The sequence below is a fragment of the Erpetoichthys calabaricus genome, chromosome 15 (assembly GCF_900747795.2).
Source record: "Erpetoichthys calabaricus chromosome 15, fErpCal1.3, whole genome shotgun sequence".
Taxonomy (NCBI): domain Eukaryota; kingdom Metazoa; phylum Chordata; class Cladistia; order Polypteriformes; family Polypteridae; genus Erpetoichthys; species Erpetoichthys calabaricus.
In genome coordinates this window covers 90,669,106-90,691,180 of record NC_041408.2, presented here as the reverse complement: position 1 = coordinate 90,691,180, position 22,075 = coordinate 90,669,106, and the positions used below count along the sequence as shown (strand labels likewise).

Below are 22,075 nucleotides of genomic sequence, written 5' to 3'. Positions count from 1 at the left end.
CTATTTTGTCTGTTAATATGTAGAAAAAAGTAGTAGAAAAAAATCTACTTTTTTTTTCTTTCATTGCTTTAATGCTTTTTTATCATATGCTGATCGGGGGCGTATGGTGATTGGGTCAAATAGGACGATTTCTCTAAAGTACTGCTATTACTCTAGCAGTATTCTGATTGTGCAGCAGCCCTGGGCTTAGTTGTTCTCCCGAGATGGTGGTATACGTCTTTTAAATCCAAAAAATGTGTTTTTTAAATTAAAGTCTCAAAAAGTATAAATCTACAGTACAACACATATGTGAAACCCTTGTTAAATAATTCACTGGTGTACAAATCATTACTGCCCTGCCTGGGGTTTGTTTCCTGCCTTGCACCCTGTGTTGGCTGGGATTGGCTCCAGCAGACCCTCATGACCCTGTAATTAGGGTATAGTGGGTTGGATAATGGATGGATGGATGGACAAATCATTACAATATTGCTATTTGCATAATTTTTTGCCAGTTTCATTTATCTTTAAGTTCTTTGTGTGAGAATTTGTTCTACCAAGTGCATTGTATTTTGTGGTGGTTTCCCAAGAGGTGGAGCCACCTGTCAATCTTCCTGTAGGCACCGCCCCCAGTCTAATAAAGGCTGAGGAGGCAGGCAGTTAATGGCAGCATGCTGTATAGGCAGGCAGCATGGTGGCGCAGTGGGTAGCGCTGCTGCCTCGCAGTTGGGAGACCTGGGGACCTGGGTTCGCTTCCCTGTGTGGAGTTTGCATGTTCTCCCCGTGTCTGCGTGGGTTTCCTCCAGGCGCTCCAGTTTCCTCCCACAGTCCAAAGACATGCAGGTTAGATGGATTGGCAATTATAAATTGGGCTTCGTGTGTTTGTGTGTGTCCTGCGGTGGGTTGGCACCCTGCCCAGGATTGGTTCCTGTGTTGGCTGGGATTGGCTCCAGCAGACCCCTGTGACCCTGTGTTCGGATTCAGCGGGTTGGAAAATGGATGGATGGATGCTGTATAGGCTGGCTGTTGGCGAGTTCTCCTGTGTTTTGCTTTTCGTTGTTATTGGATTACTGGATTTTTGATATTCACACCCTGTTCTCCTCAGAATGGGTATTGGGGGGTTCTGTTTGTTCCTGGATTTCCCTTTTTTGTGCAACTCCTTGTGTGTCTTTCTGTTCTTTGAGCTTTCATTTCCTATTCAGAGCTTTCGTGCCACCATAAAAAAACCTCCCACGGTTCCATTCCATCTGAACTCGTATGGTGCTGAGGTGTCACCCATTGCATGGCTGCACTCGGGTCCTAATCTGGGATCCTGAGATGGTTTGTCATGTGGTGGGTGCAGCCATGCCCTGTATCAACGCATTTTCCTAACCTCATCCTCCTCTGCCTTGTTTTCCTTTTTGGTCCCCTAGCCAAGGGTTTATGGCACGGATAGCCACGTCAGTTGTGGACGTTATAATAGTACATATAGCTTACTGCTCCTACTCTAGTGACATTAGTAAATACAGCGTACTAATTGACAAGAAACACAATGTTTTTCGGCCACATTGCCGTCAGCTGTGTCGTTATTTTCTCTCTGTTTTATTTTCAATATATATTGGCGTGGCGGCCCCTGGGAATTGGCGGCCCTGTGCAAGCTGCACAATTTGCACATGCCTAAGGACTCCCCTGTCAGGAGGCATTGCCCCACCAGGCTCATCACAAGGGGCAAAGGGAGAATAATCAAAATTAACATAACTACAAAAGAGCAGGGACATGTGAAGATATTTGGCAGCAGAGAAATATTCAATGAAAAACAATTAAATGTAAAAAGAAGGAGCACCATTACAGCACTAACAAAAGACTCTTTTCAAAAAAATGAACAAAATAAACAGGCAGAATTCAAGTTTTGAAATCAAATATGGCAAAGCCATAATGCAGTGGGACCTGAACATGTCCGTGTTATGTAGGTATGGATTGGGATTTTCGTGCATGTTATGTTATGTTTGTATGTTTGCAACGGGGTCTCTAAATATGATTCCATTCCATACACTTTGTGGGTGGTGCCTCAAGAGGCGGAGCCAACGTCGGGTCACTGCTGCTGGCTCCTCCCTCCCTCTGCCGTTATCTGGTGGTCCGAGTGAGAGACCCAGCCAGTGGATCATTGGGAGTTGTTTGGTGGAGTTTTTTTTTTTTTTGCTTTTGAAATTTGCTGCTTCTGTTGGATTTTGCTTGTGGATTTCATTTTTAGGCAAATCCATTTTTGATATTTTGAACCTTTTTCTTATGTCTTCTAACTCCTAATTTGTAAATATTACCATTTGGGATTGGCCAGAGTTTTCACGGTTTTATCTCCCGTGTAAGGCAGTTTTCCTTTATTTTGGAACTCTTATAAGCTTTCAGAACTTTCAGAGCCAGCATCCTGTTGTCTTCTGGGCAGGCCAATGAAGGTTCCTGGCCTGTTGTATGGTCATTTCGGAGGCATGAGACCCCCTTATTGCCATGTTTGTATCTCCATTACACAACGGGTGGCTCTCATTCTTGTTGGCCAGAGGAGTTAATGGAGATCTCCACCATGTCAAGTAGCCAGTCAGGACTCTAACTGGGAGGGTGCCTCTCTTTCTCGGCCATTGTCACACTCTCCCCCTTCTGATTACGCCCTAACTCACCCCCTGACTGTAAGGCACTTTTAAGAGGTTTCCAGACCCCTTTGACCATTTCTGGGGCCAGCACAACACCCTGTAGATCCCCTGGGGTCTTCTACCAGAGGTCCCGCTACACACCTTGACTTGAGAAAGGTGAACCCTGAGCCAGTTCAGCCTCAGACGTTTAAGCCTGTTGTCTGTTTCTGCATCACCACCCCGGGGCAACAACCTTCACTATCAGCCAGCCAGACAGCTGCCACCAGGTGAGATAATTTAGCAGTCAATTAAATGTTCAAGCAGCCACTTGTCCGCTCATCATGGGGCACTACGTGCTGTGAGAGCTCTCCAGCTGCATTTTTCCATAACGGGCCACGCTCCTAAGCATCGGGTTGATGTCATGTTTCGCCACACCGCATTCCAGCACAATCTCAGGCTATTCTGGGCTGGCAGGCGGCCTGTGACTTGGACTGAACTGCTGCATGGCCAGCCAAAGTAAACGGCCTTACAACAGGCAAGCGCGGCCCCGTCGAGCCACAGCGGTCTCTTCACTGGAGGTCGGTTTGCACCTCTGAATGAGCTTCTTGCTGAACGAGACTTGAGTTTCTGCCTCCACGAGGATGTCACAGGAGGGGATTTGTGATATGCTAGTGATAAAGAAAGTGATGTGATCTAAAAGACTAGAAAAGTGTAGTTCTGCTTGACACCTAGACCTTTCATTTTTTATTTTTTTTTGGCTAGAAGATGTGAAATTAGGGGGATTAGACCCAGGTGTGAATCATCCATCCAATCTTTAAACCTCTGAGTTCATTCTTGGCTTGCAGAGAAGTGACGTCTACCCTAAGGACATTGGGCTCCAAGTTAAGATCCATCTCTGTCTGGCCTGCCCAGACTGGACCAGTTTTCCTATCTAATCTTTGCCCTGTTAGAGAAAACCGGTGGTCTCAATGAAGCCCCACATGAACTCAGGAGAACATGGAAATTCCAGAGGGAAGCAGGATTTGGACAGAAAGCCAGCAATCTCAATGGAACCCCACACAGACTCAGGAGAACATGGAAACACAGCAAAGAGAAGCAGGATTTGGATAGTAAACCAGCGATCTCAATAAAGCCCCATGCGAACTCAGAAGAACACGGAAACAATTGTTTTGTCTCTGTAGAGTCCTCTGTTACTCTGCTTTAACCCTTTTGTATTATTAATGTGTAGCTTTTGTCAGAATGCCTCAAATCTCACAGACTTGCCACTGCTTATAAGGTTATTGCACTTTATAACTTCTCCCCACCTTCCCTTCTACATTTATAACATCAGGCAATTAGGTGTAGTAAAAGACAAGCAGGAGTTAAGTTACACTTTAAATAATGTATTATTGAGAATATTCATAAATAATAACAATAAGCAAAGTACGAGTGAATATTGGCAGCCATACAACCTGATAAATGCTGATGTGTAGTTTCAGGTGGCACACAGGACTTGTTTGTTCTTTAAAATGTCTCTACAGCCCAGACTAGACCAGTTTATCTATCTAATCTTTGCCCTGGTGGTCTCAATGAAGCCCCACCTGAACTCAGGAGAACATGGAAACACAGCAAAGTGAAGCAGGACTGAAACAGAAAGACAGCGATCTTAATGGAACCCCACACAAACTCAGCAGAACATGGAAACACAGCAAAGAGAAGCAGGATTTGGATAGTAAACCAGCAATCTCAATAAAGCCCCATGCAAACTCAGAAGAACACGGAAACAATTGTTTTGTCTCGGTAGAGTTCTCTGTTACTCTGCTTTCCCCTTTTGTATTATTAAGGTGTAGCTTTTGTCAGAAGGCCTCAAATCTCGCAAACTTACCACTGTTTATAAGGTATTGTACTCTATAACTTCTCCCCATCTTCCCTTCTACATTTATAACCTCAGGCAATTACACAGAGTAAAAGTCAATCAGGACTTAAGTTACACTTTAAATAATGTATTATTGATAATATTCATAAATGATAACAATAAGCAAAGTATGAATGAAAATTGGCAACCATACAACCTGACAAATGCTGATGTGTAGTTTCAGACGGCACACAGCACTTGTTTGTTCCTTAAAATGTCTCTACAGCCCAGACTGGACCAGCTCACCTATCTAATCTTTGCCCTGGTGGTCTCAGTGGAGTCCCACATAAACTCGAGAGAACATGGAAACACAGCAAAGAGAAGCAGGATTTGGATAATAAAGCAGCGATTTCAAGTGGTGCAGTGGTAGTGCTGCTGCTTTGCAGTAAGGAGACTGTGGAAGATTGTGGGTTCGCTTCCCGGTTCCTCCCTGTGTGGATAGCGCTTTGAGTACTGAGAAGAGCGCTATATAAATGTAATGAATTATTATTAATAAAGCCCCACAACAAACTCAGAAGAACACAGAAACAATTGTTTTGTCTCGGTAGAGTTCTCTGTTACTCCGCTTTCCCCCTTTTGTATTATTAAGGTGTAGCTTTTGTCAGAAGGCCTCAAATCTCCCAAACGTACCACTGTTTATAAAGATTTTGTACTCTATAACTTCTCCCCACCTTCCCTTCTACATTTATAACCTCAGGCAATTACACAGAGTAAAAGTCAAGCAGGAGTTAAGCTACACTTTAAGTAATGTATTATTGAGAATATTCATAAATGATAACAATAAGCAAACTACGAGTGAATATTGGCAACCATACAACCTGACAAATGCTGATGTGTAGTTTCAGGTGGCACACAGGACTTGTTTGTTCCTTAAAATGTCTCTACAGTCGTGGCCAAAAGTTTTGATAATGACACAGATATTCATTTTCACAAAGTTTGCTGCCTCAGTTTTTATGATGGCAATTTGCATCGACTCCAGAATGTTCTGATGAGCGATCAGATGAATTGCATTTAATTGCAAAGTCCCTCTCTGCCATGAAAATGAACTTCATCCCCAAACAAACAGTTCATGTCAGCCCTGCCACAAAGGGACCTGCTGATGTCATTTCAGTGATACCAGGGCCATCTTAACAGCTTTATAGGCTCCCCGGGCAAAGCAATGCAGTGAGGCCCCTACCTACACAACAAGTCACAGGATTGAAAATGTAAACCGTCGATACATTTAAATATATATTTACTGTATTGGTACTTCCAACAAAATTAAAAAACATGCTGTCCCACAAAGATGAATCAACACAAATGTTTGAACAATACAACATGAGCCTTGAAAAGTACAAAAATGTCAACATATAAATGATACTCAATTGGTAAACCATACAGATGGAGATGGCACAGTATGAAATTACTATGAATTATGTGTGTTTAACACAAACATTTTTGAAATTTCTTGAAGTGACGTTAACATATACAATTTTACGTGATGTTGTGCATGAGACCCGTACACATACAGGTGACTGTGATACTTAATCAGAGGCAAATGCCAATGTCCCCTTATAACACAATAACAAATATTTATAGTATAGTACAGTATAGTATTTATTTATTGACAGCAAGTCACAACATACAGTACATAGATTAGCATGGGGCCCCTATGCTCTGAAATATTCTGTTGAATCAAAACTCAAAAGCAAAGTCTTATCTTTGTTAAATACGGAATAAACAATGATGGGCGGCAAATACTTTTGTCCATCTCAGGTTATTTCAGAGACAATTGTGGGCTCTTCTTTTTTCATGTAGGGGTACCAACACATTTGACCAGGAGAACATGGAAACTCCAAAGAGAAGCAGGATTGGGACAGAAAACCAGTGATCTCAATAAAGCCCCCTGTTATGGTGTATAATATCTACAAGTTATTCTCTATATTTTTATTATTATGTGTAAGAGCCATGTTCCTAGTTATATAAGATTCATAAATATTTTACTAGCAATAGCACCTGATGACCCCAATTCTCTTGATTCACTAACACAATGTCTGACTTGTATTTCTGAATGGATGAATAGTAATTTTCTAAAGCTAAATAAAGAGAAAACTGAAATCTTATTGATTGGCAATAATGGATACAATGAGGCTATTAGAAATAAACTGGATACATTAGGATTAAAAGTCAAGATGGAGGTAAAAAGCTTAGAGGTAACTGTTGACTGTAATCTGAATTTTAAATCGCATACTAATCAGATCACTAGGAGAGCATTTTTTCACTTAAGAAACATTGCAAAAGTTAGACCTCTTATATCATTGAAAGATGCTGAGAAATTAGTTCATGGGTTTGTTTTCAGTCGACTAGATTACTGTAACGCACTCTTCTCAGGAATACCCAAAAAAGACATAAATCATTTGCAACTAGTGCAGAATGCAGCTGCTAGAATCCTAACCAGGAAAAGAAAATCCGAGCACATCTATCCAGTTTTGATGTCACTACACTGGTTACCTGTGTCATTCAGGACTGACTTTAAAATTCTGCTTATGGTTTATAAAGCCTTAAATAATCTCGCCCCATCTTATATATCGGATTGTCTGACATCTTATATTCCAAATCGCAACCACAGATCCTCAACTGAGTGTCTCCTTAGAATTCCAAGAGCAAAACTTAAAAGAAGTGGTGAGGCGGGCGGCCTTCTGCTGTTATGCACCTAAAATCTGGAATAGCCTGCCAATAGGAATTCGCCAGGCTGATACAGTGGAGCACTTTAAAAAACTGCTGAAAACACATTACTGTAACATGGCCTTCTCATAACTTCACTGTAATTTAATCCTGATACTCTGTATATCCAATTCATTATAATAACTATTCATGGTGCCTCTAAAATCTGTACTAACCCCTACTCTCTCTTCTGTTTCCTTTTCCACTGTCCTTTTGCATCTACTCAAAGCACCATGATGTTCCAACAGTGATGGATTAAAAGCCAGAACTCTGCATGACCATCATCATCAAGTCCTTCCGTGAGAACCCTAACTACAAAGAGGACTATTTCATTTATGTTAGGTAGAATGCCCAGAGGGGACTGGGTGGTCTCGTGGCCTGGAACCCCTACAGATTTTATTTTTTTCTCCAGCCGTCTGGAGTTTTTTTTGGTTTTTTCTGTCCCCCCTGGCCATCGGACCTTTCTCTTTTTCTATGTTAACTAATGTCTTATTTTAAATTTCTTATTTTGTCTTTTATTTTTCTTTTCTTCATTATGTAAAGCACTTTGAGCTACTTTTTTGTATGAAAATGTGCTATAGAAATAAATGTTGTTGTTGTTGTACTAAATGACAATGCATAATCTATGGGAGGTTCCTATAACCCCCATAAGTAGAATTGTATTGGTATATTCTTGCCATTTCTAACAGCTTTGAGTAAACATTATTCTTCAGTTAGCGACAGCCTTGCCATGTTTTAAACCGTGACCGTGCCTGTGCACATGCCTATGTGCTTATGGGCCTACGGGCTTTTTGAGTGTGTAAAGTTACTTGTAAAACAGCACTTATTTAAGTGCAGAACTGTACACGTATAGTGTATAGAAGAAGAAGCTAAGAATCTTTAAGTATATAAGAACTTAAGAACCTTTAAGTAAAGAAGAAGAAGTAAAGAACTTTAAGTACAGAAATAACTAAAGTTTCTCAAGAAAAGCTAAGTTTTTTTTTTGCCTTTTGGACAAAAGCATAGTGCTAAAATGGTATTACAGCCTGGGAAAAGAAGACTGAGCCATGCCTCAGGCTATTGATTACTTTATGGATGGACATCTGGGACAACAATTTGGTTTACAGCCTGGGAAAGGAGGACATGAGGCAATATCAAAAAACTTGGGAAAAGATAGATTAAAGAGTTTGAGCAAAATCCATCCATCATATTGACAGCCAGCCAATCAGGCGCATGGAACATTCATGTGTTGTGAAACCATGGCATTGAAACTTTATAATAAATATCCCACATTTGAAAGCAACGTCAGAAGAAGAGAAACAGCAATGACGGAAGAGCAATGTCAGAAAATAAAACAAAGACACATGGAACCAGTTTTCATCAGATTGTCAGTTGACAGCATTTTCATGAAAATCGATTGCTAAATCAAACGCTGCCCTGGGACTTTTATCCTTGACATCACTGATTCCTTTCAGTAAGCTTTTCTAAGACTCTTTTATCTTTACTATCGATCTTATTTTCTATTGCTTATTATTGTTCTTTAATAAATAGTAACTTGTTTTCATCTTTCTATGCTTTGTCTTAATGTCTAGAGTGACTGAAATAATAAGGTAGATTTCTTTGAGCACCTGGTGCAGCCGGAGATTTGCCATACGCTCTGTGCTGCAAGGTTTATTAAGGCTGAGGATGAGAGCTCCACTCAATAGTAGGGAACAGGACGTGAAGAAGGTATTCTTGGCTGATAAATGGCCTATAGTCAAGGATGCTGAATCTTTGTATGTTTTAATATTTTCTTGGAGACCAAAAGTAATATTTAGGTCTAAGATCTATTTAAAACATCGTACGTTGTTCGTGCCGATAATAAATAAGTCTCTTGATGTGCTGAGAGAGTGACAAGTTGTGTTATTCTTATAGCACTTGTGTGTCTTAAAATGCTTAACGTTAGCCAACTGTGTGTGTGTCATTCATAGGGTACTGTTATGGTGTGTATCTATGTATGTGTGTGTTATTATTTAGGGTGCAGGAGCAGACCAATCCAATAACGAACTTGACAAGTGTAAGGGGTAAATAGACAATAACACCCCCCCCCCCTCCCCCTTGAACTCAGGAGAACATGGAAACCCAGCAAAGAGATTTGGACTGTTCTTCCAGGAGGTGTGAGGCAACAGCACCAGGCCCTAGACACCCATCTTCATTTAGCAAGTAATCCATAGGAAAACCAGCGGGTCTTATTTATCAAGCATCTCAGAATTTCTTCTAGGAATTTTATGAAAGGTCTGTCTAGGGTAAGATATTGTCCTACTCCAGAGGAGGACATTTTTTGTTAATTGTGGAATAAACAATGACAGGCGGCAAATACTTTTGTCTATCTCAGGTTATTTCAGAGACAATTGTGGGTTCTTCTTTTTTCACGGAGATTATCATTGGAGTCCCGTTGCCTAATGTACAAGACTTGGCAAAACAATGCTGTCTGGCCAGAGCTGTGCGGATTTCTAGAGACCCTACTTATCCTCCCTCATGCCCTCAAGCAGAAGGTACCGCAGCCTGAAATGTAGAACTACCAGGTTTAAAAATAATTTTTTTTCCTACTGCCGTTCGTCTTTTAAATGAAGCATTTTAGTATTTTATTGTAGGCATTTTTAATTCAGAATTTTATGTATTTTCAATTTAGACTTTTATGCACCTCTAATTAGAATTTTTGTGCATCTTTAATCAGAATCTTTCTGCACTTTTAATTAGAATGTAATTGATTTTAACTATGTGTTTTTATTAAAGGGCGGCACGGTGGCACAGTGGTAGCACTGCTGCCTCGCAGTTATGAGACCTGGGTTCATGTCCCAGGTCCTCCCTGCGTGGAGTTTGCATGTTCTCCCCGTGTCTGCGTGGGTTTCCTCCCACAGTCCAAAGACATGCAGATTAGGTGGATTGGCGATTCTAAATTGGCCCTAGTGTGTGGGTGTGTGTCCTGTGGTGGGTTGGCACCCTGCCTGGGATTGGTTCATGCCCTGTGTTGGCTGGGATTGGCTCCAGCAGACCCCCGTGACCCTGTGTTCGGATTCAGCAGGTTGGAAAATGGATGGATGGATGGATGTTTTTATTAATGTCTTGTGCATCATATGTTCGTTCTGCAGCACATCTTGGATGTTCTGCTGAATGACAAATAAAATTGAATTGAATTGAAGCTCTTTACGTGTCTTGCACTCATCTTGTGTTAATGTACACTACTGGCCAAAAGTTTTAGAACACCTCCGTTTTTTGCAGTTGTTCTTCAAATTTAATCCATTGAGATGTAATGAATGTTCTAAAATGGTCAAAATGTCAGCAATAAACTGCCAGAGGTTTAACATTTAAAGTTTAGGTTAGCAAAAGCTGAAATAAAAAGGAAAGATCAGAATATTACAAATGGGCCTTCATCAGGGAACAACTAACAGGTTACAACCTACAGATGCTCTGCAGCAATTCAAGAAAAGTAAGCCTCACAAAAAAATTGAAGCAAACAATTTGCACAGGTGTCCCAACTTCTGTTGATTACTTAAAAACCCTCCGCCTGTCTTATCCCTTAGACCACCACATACTTGGGTGGGGGGGTTAATGCACCCCAAATGCCAAATACTTTTTTGCTGCACTTTTTAAGGAAACGTCACAATTCACCAAGATATAGTGAAATTTGAATGGAACACGTATTTTTTTCATGCAAAGAGCATCATGATTACTGCAACCCTGATCATTTTACACACTGCCAATGAACTGTAAAAACTATAAAAAATAAACTACTGCAACAATCTATTATTATATGTACGAGGTGCAACTGACGCCATTGATGAAATTCAGTAAATCACTGACTGTGACAACTGCGCTTGAACTGGCTGCACACAGAGGCCAACGCTGATGCCAGCAGGCCAGTCGAGTGCAGCGGCTGAATCCCAGGGACAGTGACGCTGATTCGCTAGGGGGTTCCAGTGGTTACGAGCTGGCTGCTCAACAAGTGTACGGCACGGACTGACAAAACTTTGCTGGCAAATTGCACTGGGAACTGAACATAGCCGGTTGCAGCTATTAGACATTTTCCAACCCGCTATATCATAACACATGGTCACGGGGGTCTGCTGGAGCCAATCCCAGCCAACACAGGAACAAATCCCAGGCAGGGCACATACCAAGCACAATTTAGGACCACCAATGCACCTAACCTGCATGTCTTTGGACTGTGGGAGGAAACCCATGCAGACACGGGGAGAACATGCAAACTCCACAGAAGGAGGACCCAGGAAGCGAACCTCAGGTCTCCTTACTGCAAGGCAGCAGCACTACCAGCCCACCGCATGGTGCACACACACACACACACACACCAGGGACAATTTAGGACCGCCAATGCACCTAACCTGCATGTCTTTGGACTGTGGGACAAAACCCACGCAGACACGGGGAGAACATGCAAACTCCACCCAGGTCTCCTTACTGCGAGGCAGCAACGCTACCACCGTGCCACCGTGCCGCCCTTCAAAGAATGCACGTCGTTAAATATACTCTGCTCCGGCATGCTGGCAAATTGCACTGGGAACCAACTATAGCTGGTTCCAGCAGGTTTAAGGGTTAAAGAAGAGTTGGCACAGACTGTGTCACTACACCCTCTGAAGTACAACTTGGACAATATTCTAGTGATGATGGCAAGAATTAAAAATTAAATGAGACTGGGCATCATTACCCTTAGAAGTGTAGGCCTTTCTTTTAGAGAAACTGCAAAGGAAAATCAAAGTGTCAGCAAGTCCAGTGGTGTCCTATACCAGTGGTTCTCAATCTGTGGGGCGGGGCAACGACCCTAAGCACACAGCCAAGATATCAAAGGAGTGGCTTCAGGACAACTCTGTGAATGTTCTTGAGTGGCCCAGCCAGAGCCCAGACTTGAATCCGATTGAACATCTCTGGAGAGATCTTAAAATGGCTGTGCACTGACGCTTCCCATCCAACCTGATGGAGCTTGAGAGGTGCTGCAAAGAGGAATGGGCGAAACTGGCCAAGGATAGGTGTGCCAAGCTTGTGGCATCATATTCAAAAAGACTTGAGGCTGGAATTGCTGCCAAAGGGGCATCGACAAAGTATTGAGCAAAGGCTGTGAATACTTATGCACATGGGATTTCTCAGTTGTTTTATTTTTAATAAATTTGCAAAAACCTCAAGTAAATTTTTTTCACATTGTCATTGTGGGGTGTTTTGTGCAGAATTCTGAGGAAAAAAATGAATTGAATCCATTTTGGAATAAGGCTGTAAAATAACAAAATGTGGAAAACGTGATGAAGTGCTGTGAATACTTTCTGGATGCACTGTATAATGAGTGGCCATTTTGCATACAAAAGGAGTGTTTATTTTTAAAGTTTAATAATACTTTGTGTATGTCGTATATGTATGAGACAATCACAAATCTCTATAAATTAAGGACATTCTATTCATTGCACGCAAAGTTGTGTTTATGTGGATATTCTTGGAGAAGGGGGCCCATAGCTTTCATCAGATTCTTAAAGGGGTCCGTGACTCAAAAAAAGGTCAAGGATCACCGACCTAAGGGATGACTGCAGCACCTCGTTTGGTATTCCTCTCTCAAAGAGTCGCGGCTGTTCTGGAGGCAAAACGATTGGTTAATTCCTCAGTACACTGATGTTATGAAAGAATAAATCATTGCCGAGTTAAGAACTAAGGATGTCTGCCTCCCTTTTGAAAACAGAGCAGTGGCAAAAACAAAAAAACGCTTGGCAGGCTTTGGACCTTCAATGTGCCGGCAATCAGGCTTTTCAAAGCCAAGTAAAAATGTCATCCCAAAGACTAATTTCTTGGTAAGCTAACCAACCATTGCTTCGGGAAAAAGTTCTGCACTTAATCCTGGAGTAACCACATCAGTATGAAGTTGTAACAGACAGCCGATGACTAGGCAAAAAGAAAAATAAAAAGACCACGATGTGAATTTGTTTAAATAACCGATGATGAGAAGGAGTTGTAGCAAAAGTCAAAAACAATCTTCTCCTATTTTTCCCCCCCTTTTTTTTAATATAAAATGTGTGTCCCCCCCCCCAATTCAGGCTTCATGTCTCCAAAAGTAATGAAAATCTGGCAGGTCACCTGGAGGACTCTCAGTGTCCAGTGGTTTTTTTTGGGGTGGGGGGGGGGGGGGGGAATAAAAAGGGCGAGTGAGTCAAAGCAAATTCAGCAGGGGGTTCCGCTCATCACTAGTCAGTAACCCGTCTTGGTTGATCTTGGCTGGCAACGAACTCCATAAATCTCATAAAAATGCTTTACTCTCCCACTGAGAATAAAAGGTTCACCACGTGCTCCACTAAAAGAGAACTTGGGTAAAAGAAAATCTATTCACAGATAAACTGAGATACTTTGTGAATACAATTAGTGATGAGCAAAACAGCCAAGACGTAAACCAAAAGGGGGGGGGGGGTCAAAACAGGACCAGAAATCAAGTCCTAATCTCATAGAAAAACAATGCTAGGGTTTTGGGTTGAATCCGTAAACTTGGACAACCAGCATGTGTACGACGCTGACCTTTAAACCTTTACATGTTTGACTCGGTGATATCATGCAGCTCCAGAAATTATTATGAGGAGCAAGAAGACCAGGAGATGTCCTGTCAGGAAGACTTGTGATGAGGAACAGGCAAAGGTCAGAACTTAAAAATCAGGTGTGGTCTCCCCTGGACTTGCTCGTATACTCAGATATGGGGATGGATATTTGAGGAGTAAACCGCAAGACAATGATTATATTTTTATATTATGTACATTAAAGAGCTGTCAACAAAAAATCAAATCAAATTAATAACATACTGAACAATTATTATAAAAGTAAAGTTGAATAAATCAGACTCTGCAGCTGCATGAATAAAAGGTAATGTACCCCATCCAGTTAGCTGAAATAGCTCAACAGTTGCTAGAAAACTACATTTTGTACCTAATACTTGTATGCAAAATTTGGCTGACCCAAGTGAAAGCGTACTCAGGTTATCGTGTTTATACACACACACACACAGACAGACACAGACATAATTCCAAAAATAGTATTTTCTGACTCAGGGAGGTCTAAACTGTCGAGATTCATCAAAATTTTGAAATTGAATTCTTCAATGATTACAATACTTTACCTAGGGGAAAGTAAATGGGACTCAGAGAGGTCTAACACATTGAGATTCATTAAAATCTCGAAATTGAATTTTTGGACAATTACAATACTTTCCCTATGAGAAAGTAAATCAGACTCAGGGTGGTCTAATACATTGAGATTCATAAAAATTTCGAAATTGAATTTTTTGATGATTATACAATACTTTACCTAAGGGAAAGTAAATGGGACTCTGGGAGGTCTAAAACATCAGGATTCGTTAAAATCTTGAAATCGAATTTTTGGACGATTACAATACTTTCCCTACAAGAAAGTAAATTGGAATCAAGGAGGTCTAAAACGTTGGGATTCATTAAAATCTTGAAATGGAATTTTTGGACGATTACAATACTTTCCCTACGAGAAAGTAAATCGGACTCAGGGAGGTCTAAAACGTCGAGATTCATTAAAACCTTAGGTTGAATTTTTGGACAATTACAATACTTTCAGTACGAGAAAGTAAATCAGACTCAGGGAGGTCTAAAACGTTGAGATTCATCAAAATTTCGAAATTGAATTTTTCGATGATTATATAATACTTTACCTAGGGGAAAGTAAATGGGACTCTGGGAGGTCTAAAACGTCAGGATTCATTAAAGTCTTGAAATTTAATTTTTGGACGATTACAATACTTTACCTAGGGGAAAGTAAATGGGACTCTGGGAGGTCTAAAACGTCAGGATTCATTAAAGTCTTGAAATTGAATTTTTGGACGATTACAATACTTTCCCAGAAGAAAGTAAATTGGAATCAAGGAGGTCTAAAACATTGGGATTCATTAAAATCTCGAAATGGAATTTTTGGACGATTACAATACTTTCAGTACGAGAAAGTAAATCGGACTCAGGGAGGTCTAAAACATCGAGATTCATCAACATTTCAAAATCGAATTTTTCGATGATTACAATACTTCACCTAGGAGAAAGTAAATCGGATTCAGGGAGGTCTAAAATGTCAGGATTCATTAAAGTCTTGAAATTTAATTTCTGGACGATTACAATATTTTCACTACGAGAAAGTAAATCAGACTCACGGAGGTCTAAAATGTCGAGATTCATCAAAATCTTGAGGTAAAATTTTTGGACGATTACAATACTTTGTAAACGAGAAAGTAAAAAGGTTGTAAATAATCAGCAAACTAAACAGGGGATGGCACATCGAAGGAGAAGTCAGGAACAAAAAGTCAGAAACCAAAATGCACCCTACTTGATAAATTAACAAGAGGCGGAGCCACCTGCCCATCACCCTCAAGGGACTGCCCTCAACCCTTTTAAGGACAACCCACAGTCCCTGGCAGTTCATTCTGAATGTGCTTGTGTTTGTGCTTGTGATGGTGATGGTGATGGTGATGGTGGTGGTGAGCTCCACCTATTGTGCATTTGTGATTGTCTGGATTTTTCTGAACCTGTACTCTGTTTTTGACTTTGCCTTTTGGATTTTGGAATGGGACTTTGTTCACTTTTGGGATTGCCTTCTATCCCTTTTGAGCTCTTACTTCTTATTTCTGAAGAGCATTTTTGTGAAAATATGTCTTTTCTTATTTACTTTATTATCTGAAAAAATAACACTGCATACAATCCAGTCAATTTAAATACAACAAATGAGATTCATAGATCTTCCTGTATTAAACCCAAAAGCCTGCAATGAAATCAGCTGCTTGTTTTTCCAGACCAGAAGGATGATGGAGCTATAGGCACTATACAATAGATAGATAGATATGAAAGGCACTATATGATAGATAGATAGATAGATAGATATGAAAGGCACTATATGATAGATAGATAGATAGATAGATAGATAGATAGATAGATAGATAGATAGATAGATAGATAGATAGATAGATAGATAGATATGAAAGGCACTATATGATAGATAGATAGATAGATAGATGTCAAAGGCACTATATAATAGATAGATAGATAAACAGATAGATAGATGTCAAAGGCACTATATAATAGATAGATAGATAGATAGATAGATAGATAGATAGATAGATAGATAGATAGATAGATAGATAGATAGATAGATAGATAGATAGATAGGCAAGGAACTATATAATAGATAAATATATTAATTTACTCTGTCAGAAACATAATCTCATGGTGCAAAATAGTCAAATCAAAATATTTAAAATATTACCCAGGTGCAAGACTACCTAACATACACAGTTGCCATTTCATATTTAGTGTCCCTAATGCAATATTTCACTTACAATAATGTGCCTTTATAGAGCTGCCCAAGTTAAAGATGGGGACAATAGGAGGAGACATTCTGTAGTGTGCAGGACATGGGCAACCACATAAACAGCTCCAGTTTTGGTTCTTTGCAGAATGGGTGGACTGAGCTGGTGGATAAAGAAAGGTGTCTCAGATGAACACATCATGGAAAGGATGGAGAGCCATAATGACATCTCATTTTTCAGTTTCTGGCTGAAGTGTTTGGTCATATACCTTGATAGTCTGATGATCTTAAGCCTTCTACCCTCTTCTGTTGAATTCTGCTTTTTCATGAGAGCTCAAGGTATTAAACACCAGGGCACTGACCACCAGAAGGCGTCCAGCTGGTTCCTGTTTGAGTTTGCTGGGCCCCTGTCAGATGGCGCTCATTCGTGCGTGATACAATAAGCAGTCTGCTGATTTTTTCCATCATGCTTTTTTTTTTTTTTGCAAGCACTAGTAGCAGCAGAGAAATTCCTCGAGGACATAAGCCAAGGCTGGAAACTTGGCTTCCCTCAGATTCAAGGCTGGGAGCTCCCAGCCGTATGACTCATTGAAGACTTCATCAAAACAGGCCAAGAAATGTGAACAGACAAAGGCAGCAGCCTTTCTGCCTGAATATATATGGTCCATATATTTAAAGTACGATATGAATATTCTTTCCATCCATCCAAGTTAGGAAGACACTTTTTCCATGGTCCAAAAGGAGCCAGAGTCTATCCCAGCATCCTTAGATAGATAGATAGATAGATAGATAGATAGATAGATAGATAGATAGATAGATAGATAGATAGATAGATAGATAGATAGATAGATAGATAGATAGATAGATAGATAGATAGATAGATAGATATTTGTCCCCTGTGGGAAATGTGGCCTTCAAGGTACAAAGTTCAACTATTATTAAGGGGGGCACTTACTTTTTCACATGACTGAGCAAATGGAGTGCATTTTACTTTAAGGAACAAGTTCAATAATCGAAACGGATGTAGCACTCCATGTTGTATTTGTTGATTTCAAGAAAGTGTTTGTCTCAATCAAGAGAAGTATTATGTTGAGAATCCACACACATTATGGGTGTAACCACAAGGGGGTGCCACTGAGCTCCAAACTAGCCTTCAAGGGCAGAAATAGATGAATCTCGTAAATGTTCCTAGTAAGTCTCACAAACTTCACGATGACTCACCCAGCCCATACTTCTTTATGGAAGCGAGCGTTGCATCATCACTGAAAAGCTGGTAAAAAGCCTGAACAGTTTCAATACTAATGGTCAAAGAACCATGATCATCAGACACTTGCACGGAGTAACAAAGGACTCGCTAGATGAAAGAATCCAAATGGAAGCTTTGGTCCCAATCTTACAATAAACACAACTCAGATTTCTCACATGCTGGCCTCAGGAAAACATGAAGCGAGCTTATTAACCAATACATTCTCCACAAGTCACATGAGAGCTACGAGAAGAGAAGTAGAAGTTTGTCATGCAATAACTACATTGGCCAACAAGCAAATCGTGATGTTCCACCAACGGTCAACGAGATAAGGGAAGCAGCTGCCAATCATGAAGAGCGGCGAAAAACTGTGAACGTCAGCACACTCACCATATTTGCAGTCAAGTGAAGATTATGATGATGAGCAATTAGGGTATTAAGAGCTTTCATCCTCCTGTTACTATCACAGCAAACATGTTAATGTTCCCCAGTTTCACTACCAGACTCTTGGGTGGAGTAACAAAGAACTCGCTAAATGAAAGAGCGCAAGTGGAAGCTTTGGTTCCAATCATACAACAAACACAACTCGGATTTCTCAGACGCTGGCTCAGGAAACCAAGAACCGAGCTTATTAACCAATACGTTCTCCACGAGTCACCTGAAAGCTACAAGAAGAGAAGCAGACGTTTGTCGTGCAAAAACTACATCGACCAACTTGTATATCATGATGTTCCACCAACAGTCAGCAAGATAAGGAAACCAGCTGCCAAGAATGGAGAAAGACTGCTAACATCTGCACACCCACCATATTTGCAGTCAAGTAAAGATGATGATGATGATGAGCAATTAGGGTATTAAAGGCTTTCATCCTCCTGTTACTATCACAGCAAACACGTTAATGTTCCCCAGTTTCACTACAAGACTCTTGGATGGAGTAGCAAAGGACTCCCCAGATGAAAGAATGCATGTGGTGGCTTTGGTTCCAATCATACAACAAAGACAACTCAGATTTGTCAGACAAGGGCTCAGGTAACCAATACCCAAGCTTATTAACCAATATGTTCTCCATGAGTCACCTGAAAGCTATTTGAAGAGAAGTAGAAATTTGTCGTGCAACAACTACATCAGCCAACTTGTAAATTGTGATGTTCCACCAACAGTCAGCAAGATAAAGAAACCAGCTGCCAAGAATGAAAAAAGTCTGTGAACATCTGCACACCCACCATATTTGCAGTCAAGTAAAGATGATGATAAGGAGGAGCATGGAGCAATTATGGAATTAATGGCTTTCATCCTCCCGTTACTATCACAGCAAACACATTAATGTTCCCCAGTTTCACTACAAGACTCTTGGGCTGAATAACAAAGGACACCCCAGATGAAAGAACGCAAGTGGAAGCTTTGGTTCCAATCATACAACAAAGATAACTAAGATTTGTCAGGCACGGGTTCAGGAAACCAATACCCAAGCTTATTAACCAATATGTTCTCCACGAGTCACCTGAAAGCTATTTGAAGAGAAGTAGAAGTTTGTCATGCAACAACTACATCAGCCAACTTGTAAATCGTGATGTTCCACCAACAGTCAGCAAGATAAGGCAACCAACTGCCAAGAATGGAGAAAGACTGCTAACATCTGCACACCCACCATATATGCAGTCAAGTGAAGATGATGATGATGATGATGATGAGCAATTAGGGTATTAAAGGCTTTCATCCTCCAGTTACTATCACAGCAAACACGTTAATGTTCCCCACTTTCACTACAAGACTCTTGGGTGGAATAACAAAGGACTCCCCAGATGAAAGAACGCAAGTGGTGGCTTTGGTTCCAATCATACAACAAAGACTGCAGTTTGCATATCAGGAGAAGGTGGGAGTGGAGGATGCCATCATCTATATGCTACACCGATCCCTCTCTCACTTGGACAGAGGCAGTGGTGCTGTAAGAATTATGTTTCTGGACTTCTCTAGTGCCTTTAACACAATCCAACCTCTGCTCCTTAGGGACAAGCTGACAGAGATGGGAGTAGATTCATACCTGGTGGCATGGATCGTGGACTATCTTACAGACAGACCTCATTATGTGCGTCTCGGGAGCTGCAGGTCTGACATTGTGGTCAGCAGCACAGGAGCACCGCAGGGGACTGTACTTTCTCCGGTCCTGTTCAGCCTATATACATCAGACTTCCAATACAACTCAGAGTCCTGCCACGTGCAAAAGTTCGCTGACGACACTGCTATCGTGGGCTGTATCAGGAGTGGGCAGGACGAGGAGTATAGGGACCTAATCAAGGACTTTGTTAAATGGTGCGACTCAAACCACCTACAACTGAACACCAGCAAAACCAAGGAGCTGGTGTTGGATTTTAGGAAGACCAGACCCATCATGAACCCCGTGATCATCAGAGGTGACTGTGTGCGGAGGGTGCAGACCTATAAATACCTGGGAGTGCAGCTGGATGATAAATTAGACTGGACTGCCAATACTGATGCTCTGTGTAAGAAAGGACAGAGCTGACTATACTTCCTTAGAAGGCTGGCATCCTTCAACATCTGCAATAAGATGCTGCAGATGTTCTATCAGACGGTTGTGGCGAGCGCCCTCTTCTACGCGGTGGTGTGCTGGGGAGGCAGCATTAAGAAGAGGGACACCTCACGCCTGGACAAACTGGTGAGGAAGGCAGGCTCTATTGTAGGCACGGAGCTGGACAGTTTAACATCTGTGACAGAGCGACGGGCACTAAGCAGGCTCCTGTCAATCATGGAGAATCCACTGCATCCACTAAACAGTGTCATCTCTAGACAGGAGTAAACGTTAACATTATAAAAAGTTATTGTCTGTTTTTTCCTGCATTATTATCAATCTTTAATTTATTATTGTTTTTTTGTATCAGTATGCTGCTGCTGGAGAATGTGAATTTCCCCTTGGGATTAATAAAGTATCTATCTATCTATCTATCTATCTATCTATCTATCTATCTGTTGTGAAGGACAGCCGGGTCCCATGCCCGGCAGGGACGCCCCTGCTGCATCTGTTCCAGGGGAGCAGCCATGGACACTTCAATATCTCCCCCGGGATGCTTGGTGGCAGCCTCCCTGGCGGACGATGATTCCCCAACCTGGCGCATGGCTCCATGGGAGATGGAGTCCTCCACAGCCTGGTTGGGGGCTCGGATGACCGCTAGGGGGAGCTGCATGGAGTTGCAGCCCGGCTGGTTGAATCTTCAGCCCCACCCGGAAATGCAATTAGGACCAGGTGATCAAGCACCTGGAACGCTTCCGGGTGGGGTATAAAAAGGGCCAGCCACCACCACTCAAGGAGCCAGAGTTGGGAGGAAGGAGGACTAAGCTTGTGGAGGAGTGGTGGGAGAAGAGGAAAGAGTGCTGTTGTTGTTGTGGACTTGTGTTTTGTGGGACTGTGTATTACCTGTGGGTCACGGGGAAGACGTGCGCCCACGGGAGAAGAAAATAAAAAGTCCATTGATTTTATACGTGCCTCTGTGTCCTTCTGTGCCGGATCAGGTGCTTATATAGTGCCTTTCTACACTATCTATCTATCCTGCCAACTACACTAAAATATCTATCCATCTATTTATCATATAGTGCCTTTCATATCTATCTATCTATCTATCTATCTATCTATCTATCTATCTATCTATCTATCTATCTATCTATCTATCTATCCTGCCAACTACACTAAAATATCTATCCATCTATCTATCATATGGTGCCTTTCATATCTATCTATCTATCTATCTATCTATCTATCTATCTATCTATCTATCTATCTATCTATCTATCTATCTATCTATCTATCTATTATATAGCACCTTTCATTTCTATTTATCGATTATATAGTGCCTTTTATATCTATCTATCTATCTATCTATCTATCTATCTATCTATCTATCTATCTATCTATCTATCTATCATATAGTCCCTTTCACATCTATCTATCTATCTATCTATCTATCTATCTATCTATCTATCTATCTATCTATCTATCTATCTATCTATCCTGCTAACTACACTAAAATATCTATCCATCTATCTATCATATAGTGCCTTTCATATCTATCTATCTATCTATCTATCTATCTATCTATCTATCTATCTATCTATCTATCTATCTATCTATCTATCTATCTATCTATCTATCTATCTATCTATCTATCTATCCTGCTAACTACACTAAAATATCTATCCATCTATCTATCATATAGTGCCTTTCATATCTATCTATCTATCTATCTATCTATCTATCTATCTATCTATCTATCTATCTATCTATCTATCTATCTATCTATCTATCTATCTATCATTACAAGGGGTCCTTTCATT

The 22,075-nt window shown here is 40.9% G+C and overlaps 1 protein-coding gene across 1 annotated transcript in view; it reads right to left on the bottom strand.

Annotated features, from left to right (window-relative positions):
- col21a1 (collagen, type XXI, alpha 1) overlaps positions 1–22,075 on the bottom strand; it is a 212,475-nt gene that overhangs the window by 161,537 nt on the left and 28,863 nt on the right. The window lies entirely within an intron of this gene.